Source organism: Schistocerca gregaria, chromosome 3, assembly GCF_023897955.1.
Source record: "Schistocerca gregaria isolate iqSchGreg1 chromosome 3, iqSchGreg1.2, whole genome shotgun sequence".
Classification (NCBI taxonomy): Eukaryota; Metazoa; Arthropoda; class Insecta; order Orthoptera; family Acrididae; genus Schistocerca; species Schistocerca gregaria.
Genome location: NC_064922.1, coordinates 897322160 through 897333305, shown reverse-complemented (window position 1 = coordinate 897333305; position 11146 = coordinate 897322160).

Sequence of the window (11146 nt, the reverse complement as noted above, 5' to 3'; positions counted from 1 at the left end):
CTTCTGGGTTAATGCAGCTAGATCGTAAAATGTATTTATTCAGCAAATGCAAGCAATAAAAATACTGTGTAAAGTAGATAACCACAAATGCTGTAGAAACCTCTTCAAAAAATTATGAAGTTTTTTGTGTTTCTTTCCCAGCACATTTAATCCTTAATGGTATTTGTAGCTAGTAATAAAAATAATTTTAGTTCAGCTACAATTCGTACAATAACAAAACAAGAAACAAAAATTATTTTTAGCAGACTTGTTTTCTTGTCTATATATCAGAGTGGGGTTCTCTATTCTGATACAAACATCTTCTACAATCTATTGCTCTCAGGGGCTCAGCATTCATTTTCTGGATAGGGGCTTGGTAACTGCAGAGTTCCTGAGCCATAGACTGGTGAGTCACCGTGGGAAGCTCTGGGCAGGTTTCGGCGACCACTGTGAAGTACAGAGGTGCTACGTTATGTGCCACCTATTTTTAAAAAAAATCTCAGTCTCATGTTATGCTGTGCACTGATATGATGCATGACTGTTAGAAATAGAACAGTCGTTAGCAGGCAAACTCTGTGGAACCTGCCACACCTCATGTCTACGAGGCATGCAGGGCACTGTCTAGGTGGACTTTTATTACCCTAGCTGCTCGTGAGATTGAGATGGACTCTCTGAAATTTTCTCTTCCTCCTCCCATTGGAAAGGATGACCAACATGCAGTTACCAACACCCAATCAAACAAGTGGACTTGTATAACCAGACCTCCTAATTCAGGAATTATTCAGTGTGTTGCCATTTACAGTACCAGAAAACTTGCTGCTGGCCAGAATGTGTTCAACAGTCAAACAGAAAGAGGGTAGTTTTGAGGTTTCACCCTTCTGTATCCAAACAGTTTTAGACGGAATCTGTGGCCCTTTAAAATCTGCCACACACTTGCATAATTGGACACTGTTAGTAGAAACTTCTAATTCCCAACAAGCACCTAACTCCCAAAAAGCTAGCTGCCTTGAGGATTACGCAACCGAAACTGAACTGCACATCTTTAACTACAGCAAAGATGTTGTGAATAGCAGGAATGTAATTGACATTCCCAGAGAAGAACTGAAAACTGAATAGATGCGCAAAGCGTAGTGAAATGGATGGATGGTGATCTCATGAAATCGGACTCCCTTATACTTACTTTTTATTACAGGAAATTCCTAGAGCATGTCAAGGCAGGTTTCCTACGCATGCCTCAATTCAACAACCCAATGTGCCATTTGAGCACACTACTGTTGGCTGTAATGGATAAGGCTTCCCATGGAGGGGTTGAATGTTCATCTTCTCTGGCGTGTGTAAGCTGATCCGGGGCTCAAATTGGCTGGAGTAGGGTCAGCAATGTCTACCTTGAAGAAAGGAAGATACAAGAGATCAAAACTACAAAGCGTATTTCGTACGGTGCGCCCAAAATATTTATAAGACCTTGCAGTCTACCATGTTTGCTACCTCCTTTGCATCTGTTCTTTAACAGCCAGTCCCTAAAACCAATGCTACTACACAAACTGAGTCTGCCAGTGTTAGTACTAGTACCTGTTTTGTCATTGCACTTGTTCTGTTACATATCTCCCTGCAGGACATCACACAAGGCTGTGGTTGCCACTGTTGCAGATGTCAATTGTCCAGTGCTGCTACAGGCACGGCCATGACTGTGGCTTCAAAGCCAACCCAGGGCAAAAAATCCAAGACGAAATGACGACCACTGACAGAGAAGGGAAGTCAATTGCCTGACGATGATGAAATCATCCTTCTGAAAGACAGGGTGAAAGTGCAACTCCCGTGATAAATGGCTCTCATCATCATGTACAACATTAATGGGTTTAGGATACATGTGGAGGAACTGAAACTCCAGGCACAGGAGCTTGTGTGTGTGGGAAATGCAATTAAAAGCGTCTGATACACCTGTACTACAGGGCTATAGGCTTTATCAGAAGGACGACTGGACTGGGGAAAGTGCAAAGGCAGAGGTCGCTATGTTCATCGATAACGCACACCACTCTTTTGCTCTTCTCCTGGGTACTAACCAGCAAGCAGTACGGGGACTACTTTCGACGTAAACAAAGGCGTGTTCTAAGCACAGTGTCTAATAATGAATCTGCGTCCAACACGCAAACGATGTACTTACAGAATCGCACTCGATATTCCTCTCTTACGACCAGAGATTCACGGGCGACATCCACTGGCGCTTATGATTTCACGCTATTGACTTAAAAATACGAAATATTACAACTTCCTTTAAAAAAAAATTAGTAACTTCACGGGACACATACGGTAATATTAATAAAACTTCCATGTCCTGTTTATGTAATCTGCTTACTAATCGAACGTTATTCGCCATTGCAAAGAATAAAAATAGCAAATTTTTCATGTTGTTGGAACCACCGTAACACTAAACAGAATACAAACAGGATCAAATAATATATGAAGCCTTGCCTTTTCTCTTCTGTCTGCTGGACGCATTACCAATACAACGTGAAGGTCGTATTCTTTTTAATTACTAAAACAATGAACAGGCAATTTGCAGAATCTCAAAACAGTAACCTCTGTTGCAATCACCGATTACAATTAATACTTTCTGCTTAATGATGTTTTTTACTCTATGGTTTTAACCAGTGTGGTTTCTTGTAAGCCGTAACTGGTTTTGCGTTACCTATCTGATTAAAAAATATATTTGTAGAACAATGACTAAACTGATAAAAATAATGTATTGTCTACTGAACTACACTATTTATAAACAATATAGTAACAACGGTCACAGTAAAACGGAGGATTTTAAAACCCTCACCAGCGATACAAATTTATTCTGCGTCCATACGTATAATCCGGAACCACTCTGAATTGTGTGGAAGGGGCACGTTTGGCTGACCAGACGTTCCGATTTTACCGGGACAGTCCCGGTTTTCACATAAATGTCCTGGTGTCCCACGTAGTTTGCATTTCAAAATGCGTGTTCAGTCACAGTGCCTGAACTGTTATGCACTGACTGTCGTGCTGTTGTTACTCAGTACGAATATGATTGAGGCTGCTTCTGTTCCGTAGTGAAACACGCGTGTGGAACACGGTTAAAAAGTGCCGAAAAATAGGTTGTTCTTAATTTTTGTCACAAATTTACAGAAAAAGTCGGCTTTTAAGTTTTCTGAGGGACTGTATTTGATACAACTGAAATACCAGGACAGATAGTATGTGTAGCGGTATCAGTAGTAAATAAAAAAAATATCGTGTGGCACTGATGGCCGGGAGGCCTCATCCGTGGAAGTTGGCCGCCGAGTTGCAAGTTTAATTTTAGGTGACGCCATATCGGGCGACTTACGTGTAGGTGACGATAAAGTGATGCCGAGGGCAACACAACACTAAGTCAACGACGGGGGGGAAAAAATCTCCAACGCGGCCGGGAATCGAACAAAGGCTCGCTGTGTGATAGCCAAACACGTTTCCACTTTTTTTTTTGTCTCAAAATGGTTCAAATGGCTCTGAGCACTATGGGACTTAATATCCATGGTCATCAGTCCCCTAGAACTTAGAACTACTTAAACCTAACTAACCTAAGGACATCACACAACACCCAGTCGTCACGAGGCAGAGAAAATCCCTGACCCCGACGGGAAGCGAGAACGCTACCGCACGACCACGAGCTGCGGACTTTTAAATCTCATTTTGTTCGTTTTCTTCCGTTGTATCTGCTCGGGGCGGACGTCGCAAGACACCCGTTTCAGTTCGTCGTTGATCTATTAACTCAGTTTTTTATTACAGAGTGCTGCTAACCCTCTGACCGAACACGCTGAGCTACCGTGCCGGCTGTCACTAAACTATGCAGGCAGATGGTATCAGTAGCATAGTAGACTGTTAATCCAAGGAAGTTCAGGGATCGCTGGTTCAAGTCTAGCTTCAATCGTCCTTTTTTTCGTTCAATTTGAAATACCTACATCTCGTAATTGTAAAATTCCTCATCATTTTTAATGAACAGCTCATGTCTTCTTGTTTCTAATTACATATTTCTCTCGAAATTCCGGTTTTCGTTTCAAATATACATTCTTAATTATCGATATTTTGTGAAAGATTGTGTTAATAAAGGTTGCTCAAATTAAGAAAACATAACAATTTAATTTTTAGGGCAAAAATAAAAAACCAAATACAATTTGTTTGGACTACATCCATTCTTTTATACAACAGGTATAGTCTCATACAACCAGAATGATAAATGTCATAAGGGGTTGTAGCACATTTCTAGACTCATCATTTAAGGCCGGTTTTTGTAACTTGGTTAGTAGCACGTTAGTAGACTCTCTTGTAATAGTTAATGTCTACGGTCAAGACTCTGCCAGTTCAGTTTTTTTCCACATCTCTGTGACACTCTCCCATAGGTAAACAAACCTGTGAGCATTCATGCTGACATTCTCTACATACTAAAATTCCCCTGTTAGTCCTATCTGGTATGGGTTCCATACACTTGGGCAATATTCTAGGATAGGTCGCATGTGTGATTTGTAAGTGATCTCTTTTGTAGATTGATTGCACTTCCCCAGCAGTCTACCAATGAACCAAATGCTACCACCTGCTTTATTCCCAACTGACCCACGTGATCATTGTGTTTTACCCAACAATTTGTAATTGGCCGATTCCAAATGTGACTCACTGATATAGTCATAGGATATTTTGTTGTCTCATTTTGTAAGTCTCTGCACCACTTTGAAATTTTATCATGATCTGACTGAATATTTATGCAGCTTCTTTCAGGAAATTGAAGAAAAACTGCATAGCTGCGAACTCCTGAAAATCTTGGGGTATGCTCATCATGTCACACTTTAAAACTGATAATTATCCCTACATAAATGTCGTAATTGTAAATCCTACAAAAGTAACTTAAAATACGTGATCGCTCACCTAAACAGGGAGAGACTGGAACGTGCTCCTCCTCATAATTGTTTTGCTGATGAATTCGTTGATTAGATACAGGTATTATAAAAGGAATCTCAATAATTTTACATATTCTGGTATCATTTTCTTCAGAACTACACACTTGTACTATTCTGTCCTACTCAAGTATTGCACTACATTCTCAAAATTATTTAGAGTAACGTGCTGTTTTAACAAGCCCAGCAAAATATCTCTATGAAGAGTTAGTCTTACAAAGTCAAAATTGACACCATAAAAAGAAGTAAAGTAACTACTATTATCTTCTTTGCTTAATTAAAAACTGTTTTGATTTGAAAATGTGTGACACAATTTTAGGCAGAAATCTGCTTTTAAAGCTGCTTGCTGTTTGATCCACTGCCTCAAAAAATAACATTTGCAACTATTCTTGAATATGTGGTGAATTATGCTTGTCAGTTCCTTCTAAACTGAATGGCAATTTTCTAGAGCTTAAAACAGTTGGAAACTTAATTGCAATCTCACTTTTCTTTATCAAGTTCCCAAAGTGATAAAAATTAGGGCTGGGCAAATGATACTTGTGTTTCAAAAGGGGAGTGATTATAAACATTTCTTTAGCTTTTAACTCCCTGTGGAACAGCTTTGATTCACAGGTTTTGAAATCATGTGGCAGCTTGTTGAACCATATCTGCCCATTAGTATAAGGATTATTATCAGTTATTTTTAATTTTGATCTCTGCCTGAAGTAGTTACCCTTACTTCCAGTATCAAAATTATACATGTCACTGCACTTATTTACTTTGTTTTTACTATTCAGAAAAATATAATAAGTATATACAAATTCACGAAATATACTGTTAAATATTTATGTTGCACAAAGGTTTCATGACAGGACTCTTAGCCCATGCATTAATCTAATGGCTCTTTTCTGTAACACTAATATTCTATTCAGGTGCATGTCGGCTGCACCACCCCACATTTCAGTACTATAATTAAGAAATGGATAAACTGTTCCATAATAAACAATTTTAGTGTTTGACTTGGGACTATTTTTGCCAGCTTACTTATCAGTTTGTTAACAGAAATATAGCATGGCTTTAGGAAAGATCAGCTACTGCTGATTTTCTCACATACATAAGTAGTGTGGTTTACCTAACAGAGATTTTTGTCCAGGTGGATACCAAGAAATTTAATGTTATCTGTTTCTGCTGATGTATTACCACAAATGGTGTTTATTTCAGCCTCATGAGAACCAGCAGTTTTAAAATTAGCAGCTGGGATGTACTGATGTTGCTGCTTAGATCCCTGTGTAGAAAATATGTGGCCACACACATAGTTGCAGCTGAGTTTAATGTCTCAAAGTCTTCTTTATAAAATAAGAGGGAAATGTCGCCAGCACAAGTTGCTAGATGTGAGTTGAAGGGTTGTATCATATCACTGACGTAAACCAAGAAGAGAAAGAGACCAAGAATCGATTCCTGCATTACCTCCTGGATTATTGTATCTCTAGAAGACTGGAAATCTTTTATCTTACAATTTATTTTACATGAAAGTTTAGGATGGAATGGAAAAATATTAGAGAAGGAAAGTTACTACTCATATAGCGGAGATGCTGAGTCGTGATAGGCACAACAAAAAGATTCACACAATTATAGCTTACGGCCATTAAGGCCTTTGTCAGCAATAGACACGCAAACACATACACACTCACGCAAACGCAACTTGCACACACGTCTGCTGTCTCAGATAATGGAAAGTGTGGCTTCAGTTATCTGAGACTGCAGATGTGTGTGCAAGTTGCGCACGTGTGTGTGTGTGTGTGTGTGTGTGTGTGTGTGTCTGTGTCTGTGTGGTGTGTGTGTGTGTGTGTGTGGGTGGGTGGGTGGGTTGCTATATGGTGAGTAGCAACTTTCCTTCTCTAATATTGTTACATGAAAGTTTAATATACTGTTTGTGATTTCTCAAACATGTGGCGAGTAGTTGCATCGATGAGACCCTGATTTTGTAGGCCTTCAGCTTCTTAATGAGCAATCCATGGTTGACTGAGTCGAAGGCTTTGGAGAGATCTAAGATTATGCCTGCTATCTTCATACCTTGCTGTAGTTATGTACTGGTCTTTCCTAAACCCTTAGTATGTTTTTGTTAACAATTTGTACTTTCTACTTACTTAAGACAGGGATCTGTGATATTGGGCGGTAGTTTGAAACCTTTTTTGTATTCCCCTTCTTATGCACTAGTTTAACAATTAGACTTCTAGGGCAAGTGTGTTCTCTAATACTACAGTTTATGCGATACATTGGTGGTTTTACTATTTCTTTTATGCATTTTTTAATTACTTCACTCGACATACTACCCCATCCAGATGAGTATTTGTTCTTTAATTTGAGGATAGTCTTGGTTATATGATTTTCTTTATCTCATCGAATTCAAAACTCACTGCTTGAAGGGTGTCACTCAGTATCTCTTGGTACATTTCTAAAGCGTGTGTTGGATTTCCTGTTGGTTATACAAAATGTGTATTAGAAAGTTACATAAAGATTGTGGTTCATTTATAATATTACTGTCCTGTATAATGCATAAGGGTTTGCTCTACCTAGTTGTGAAAGCTTTTCGATACTTATTGAACAGTATCCAGGATGCCTTGATTACATTTGTATATTTCGAGATTTCATAACTGTGAACTTGTTTTCCAAGGTTTGAAAGTTTTGCTTTAAAGATTTTCTTACCTGTGTTACATTGTTGTTTGAAAATGTTTAGTCTTGTTGATTTGTACAGGACATCTATGTCATAAATATTCTGCCTGAGTTTAACAAGAGTGGCTGTAGGTCTGAGTTTGTTATTTCTTTCACTCTGGCTGTGTATTGGCCCTGTCTACATTTCTTTAATAGGGCAACAGGAATAAAAGTGTCTCATTAGGATGTTATAAAACTCATCCCATTTGTTATCTGATCCTGATGGTAGATTATATCCCAGTTCTCCTCAGCTAGTTTAATTTTCAGATGTTTGGTGTTACTATTGCTCATAAAACGTTTCTTTTCAAAAGTTTTTGGTACTATTTTAGGATCTGTTTTTCTATTTTCTATCTGTTATGCAATGTGGTCTGAGTAGTGAATGTCTATGTTACTATACTCAACAGTGTATTCAGCAGTTTTGTAAATTATTGCATAATCTATCTTGGTAGAACTAGAATCTGAAGCCCTGGTATCCATAGTGACTATATTTCTAAGATTGTATGAAGTTAATGTGTCTACAAGTTTCATTTTAGCTATGTTGTTGGAGTTTGAATAGTAAAACAAAAAGCGAGTACCAGTTTTCATTAGCACACAAAGACCCGGACCTAATATTAACAATGTTAGATGGATGGAAAGCACCATGGCGAGAATCAAGACAATGAGACCAAATTCAGCATCTAAAGGTAAGGTATTTTAATTAGTTTTAGTATTCTGTGATGTACATTCTTTTGTCTAAATATTAAGCTTAACATCGTCTGTTGTAGATACAGACCACCCAAGCTGGCGGGGTGTCGTCAATTGATCATCATAATCTCAGGGTTTGACATAGCATTTAATAAATTGAAAGTTTGTCGCTTGATATTTGATTTTCACCCCGGACGAAAGAGGGTACATTACAATTGGAGGCTCTTGTCCGGGATCCATTGCATTATTGCACTGATACTCGTTTTATATTAACAGGTATGGACTAATAATGTATTAGAAAGAAGAGGAGAACGATCTAAATGAAAGGAAATATAATCTACTGACAAATGGAAGTAACAACTCAACAAGAATAAGAAAAGCAAATAATAACGGACGTGGGACCACACGGAAAAACGAGATAAGTGCACCTATTAAGTTATTTGTATTGTTGACATTTTGGGCGTTTTGTCGCAGCAAGAGTTTCTTAATTCGATTAAAAATGACCGTGACAGACGAGTTGGAACAAAATCAGCAGGGGGATAAAAAGTTTATCGAAAGTGTTCAAGCAAGTGCTAGTACAGAAATGGCAGGTAAAAAATCGGAAGGAAAGTTGAAGAATTAGATATGTCCGCTATGTTGCAATTACTGAATGCTGAAAAATTCGATACTTTGAACAAACGGTTTAGTTGTTTGAATAAGCAATGTTCTGAACAATTTAGTTTCTTGAATAATGTAATTAAAGAAATGGAATAAATGTAAACAATGTAATTACAGAAAACGCGAAAAGTATGGAAAAGAAAGTGTGTGATTTAGAAGAGGAGCTTTTAAAAGAAAATAGCCAATTGGCTAAGGAATTCTTTAATGAATGTTCAACTATCAGATCGGAATTGAAAGAGACGAAAACCAGTTTGGAGGAGCGAACAGACGAAATTGAAGATAGGGTAGACAATGTGGAAGATAAACTCAATAAAGTCGAATTAACAATCAAAAGGGAAGTGGAAGAAACCGGGAAGTATTTTGAATCATTTTCGAGTGAGAGAAAAGTCAAAGATAGGGAAATGATTACCAGAGTTGAGTTACATACGAAAAATGTCGATGACAAATTGTCATTGTTCGAAAACAAGGTAACAGAAAAAGTGAAAATTATTGAACATACTGTAGATTCTTGTAACAATGTAATTAAAGACAATGAGCATGAGGTAGTTCGACTACAGAAACAATTAAATGAAATTCGGGATAATTTAGCTATGAAATCGGTAGCGACTTCATTTAACGGATTTTGGCCAGGTACAAACGTGCGTATTTTTCCGGGAGACGGAAAATTACACCCAGTTGATTTCATTATGAACTGTCGTGACAATTTTTCGTTCGAAATGAGTGACACTGTAAAGATCAAATTTGTTAAAAAAATTCTTAGACGGAGAAGCATTGTCGTGCGCTAATCTAACCGCCAGTTCTGATTTAACCTATAGTCAATTCGAAAAAAGTCTTTTGAACAAATTTTTCTCAGCGTCTGTTCAGGCCAAAATCAAAAGCGATTTTCTTAATGGGCCTAATTATAAAGAATGTGATGGTACAATGAGGGAATTTTGCGAGAAACAGCTAAGAAAGTAGGCGCATTTAGACAGACCTTTTGATGAACTAACGCAAATAGACGCTCTAGAAAGGAGGTTACCAAATAGAGTTCATATGGGCCAGATGATTCAGTTGAACAATTTTTTAATTACGTGGAGAAATTGGATCGTGCATTAGAAAGAAGCAAAAGATTTAATGGGCATCATTATGAACAAAATCATGGAGGGTGGAACCAAAATTCTAATAATGGGAATAATGGTAGGCGAAATAATCATAATGGGAATAATCAGCAGGATCGTCAAGGTAATTTTCAGGGAGATTTCAATAGAGGAGAGAATAGCAACTGGCTCAACATGAGAATAAGGGAGGTAATTATTATGGCGGGAACAGAAGTAGACAATGGGAAAATCCAGATAGAAGACAAGATGGAATGGGCAAGGCCGGTTAAACTAAGAGCCGTCCCAATGAAGGCCTGTCAGTTTGGGACGAACAGATATAATGCTAGAAATCAGGCTAAGTGGAATCAGAATAGGTATGGGCAAAATGATTACAGAAAAAGACATAGTAATATTTATTTATTTATTTTTTATCCATCTTTCAGCATTAACATGCAATCGATGTCGTCAGAAGAGTTACAGCTATTTGTACATTATGTTTTACATACCAAAATATTACATAGTAAAAATATAGCAATGTTGTAAACTATTAGCTTACAACAGCCTCTACACCTAGATCTATACATAACAGTAAGCAATAATTTATCAGCATTAACATGCAATCAATGTTGTCAGAAGTATTATAGCTGTTTGTACATTATATAACAAAAATATTACATGGAGAAAAAAAATGACAGTGTTGTACCCTATTAGCTTATAGCTATCTGCCTCTACATCCATAACTATACATAACAGTAAGCCTTAGTTTATCAATAACATAACAAGAGCACCGGAAATTGATAAGAGACCATTTGATAAACAGTTTTGGCAGCAAGTCAGTGAGAAGGCTATGAGCACAGATAATTCTAGACACATTAGTAATGAAGATTCAGAGGTTAGTGGGGAGATAATGAATAATTTGTTTAGGCAGGAAGAAAGTGATGTGAGGGGGGATGTATGTGGTTCTTCCTATGTTAATAATAGTTATGATACCTTCGGAATAAATGCATTAATGTATTCTGATGAAATTGCAGTAAATCGAGATCTGAGTGATGTAAAAACTTCTGTGGGTGAGAATGTCAATCAAGTATTGAATAATAAGGTTGTAGAATTAGA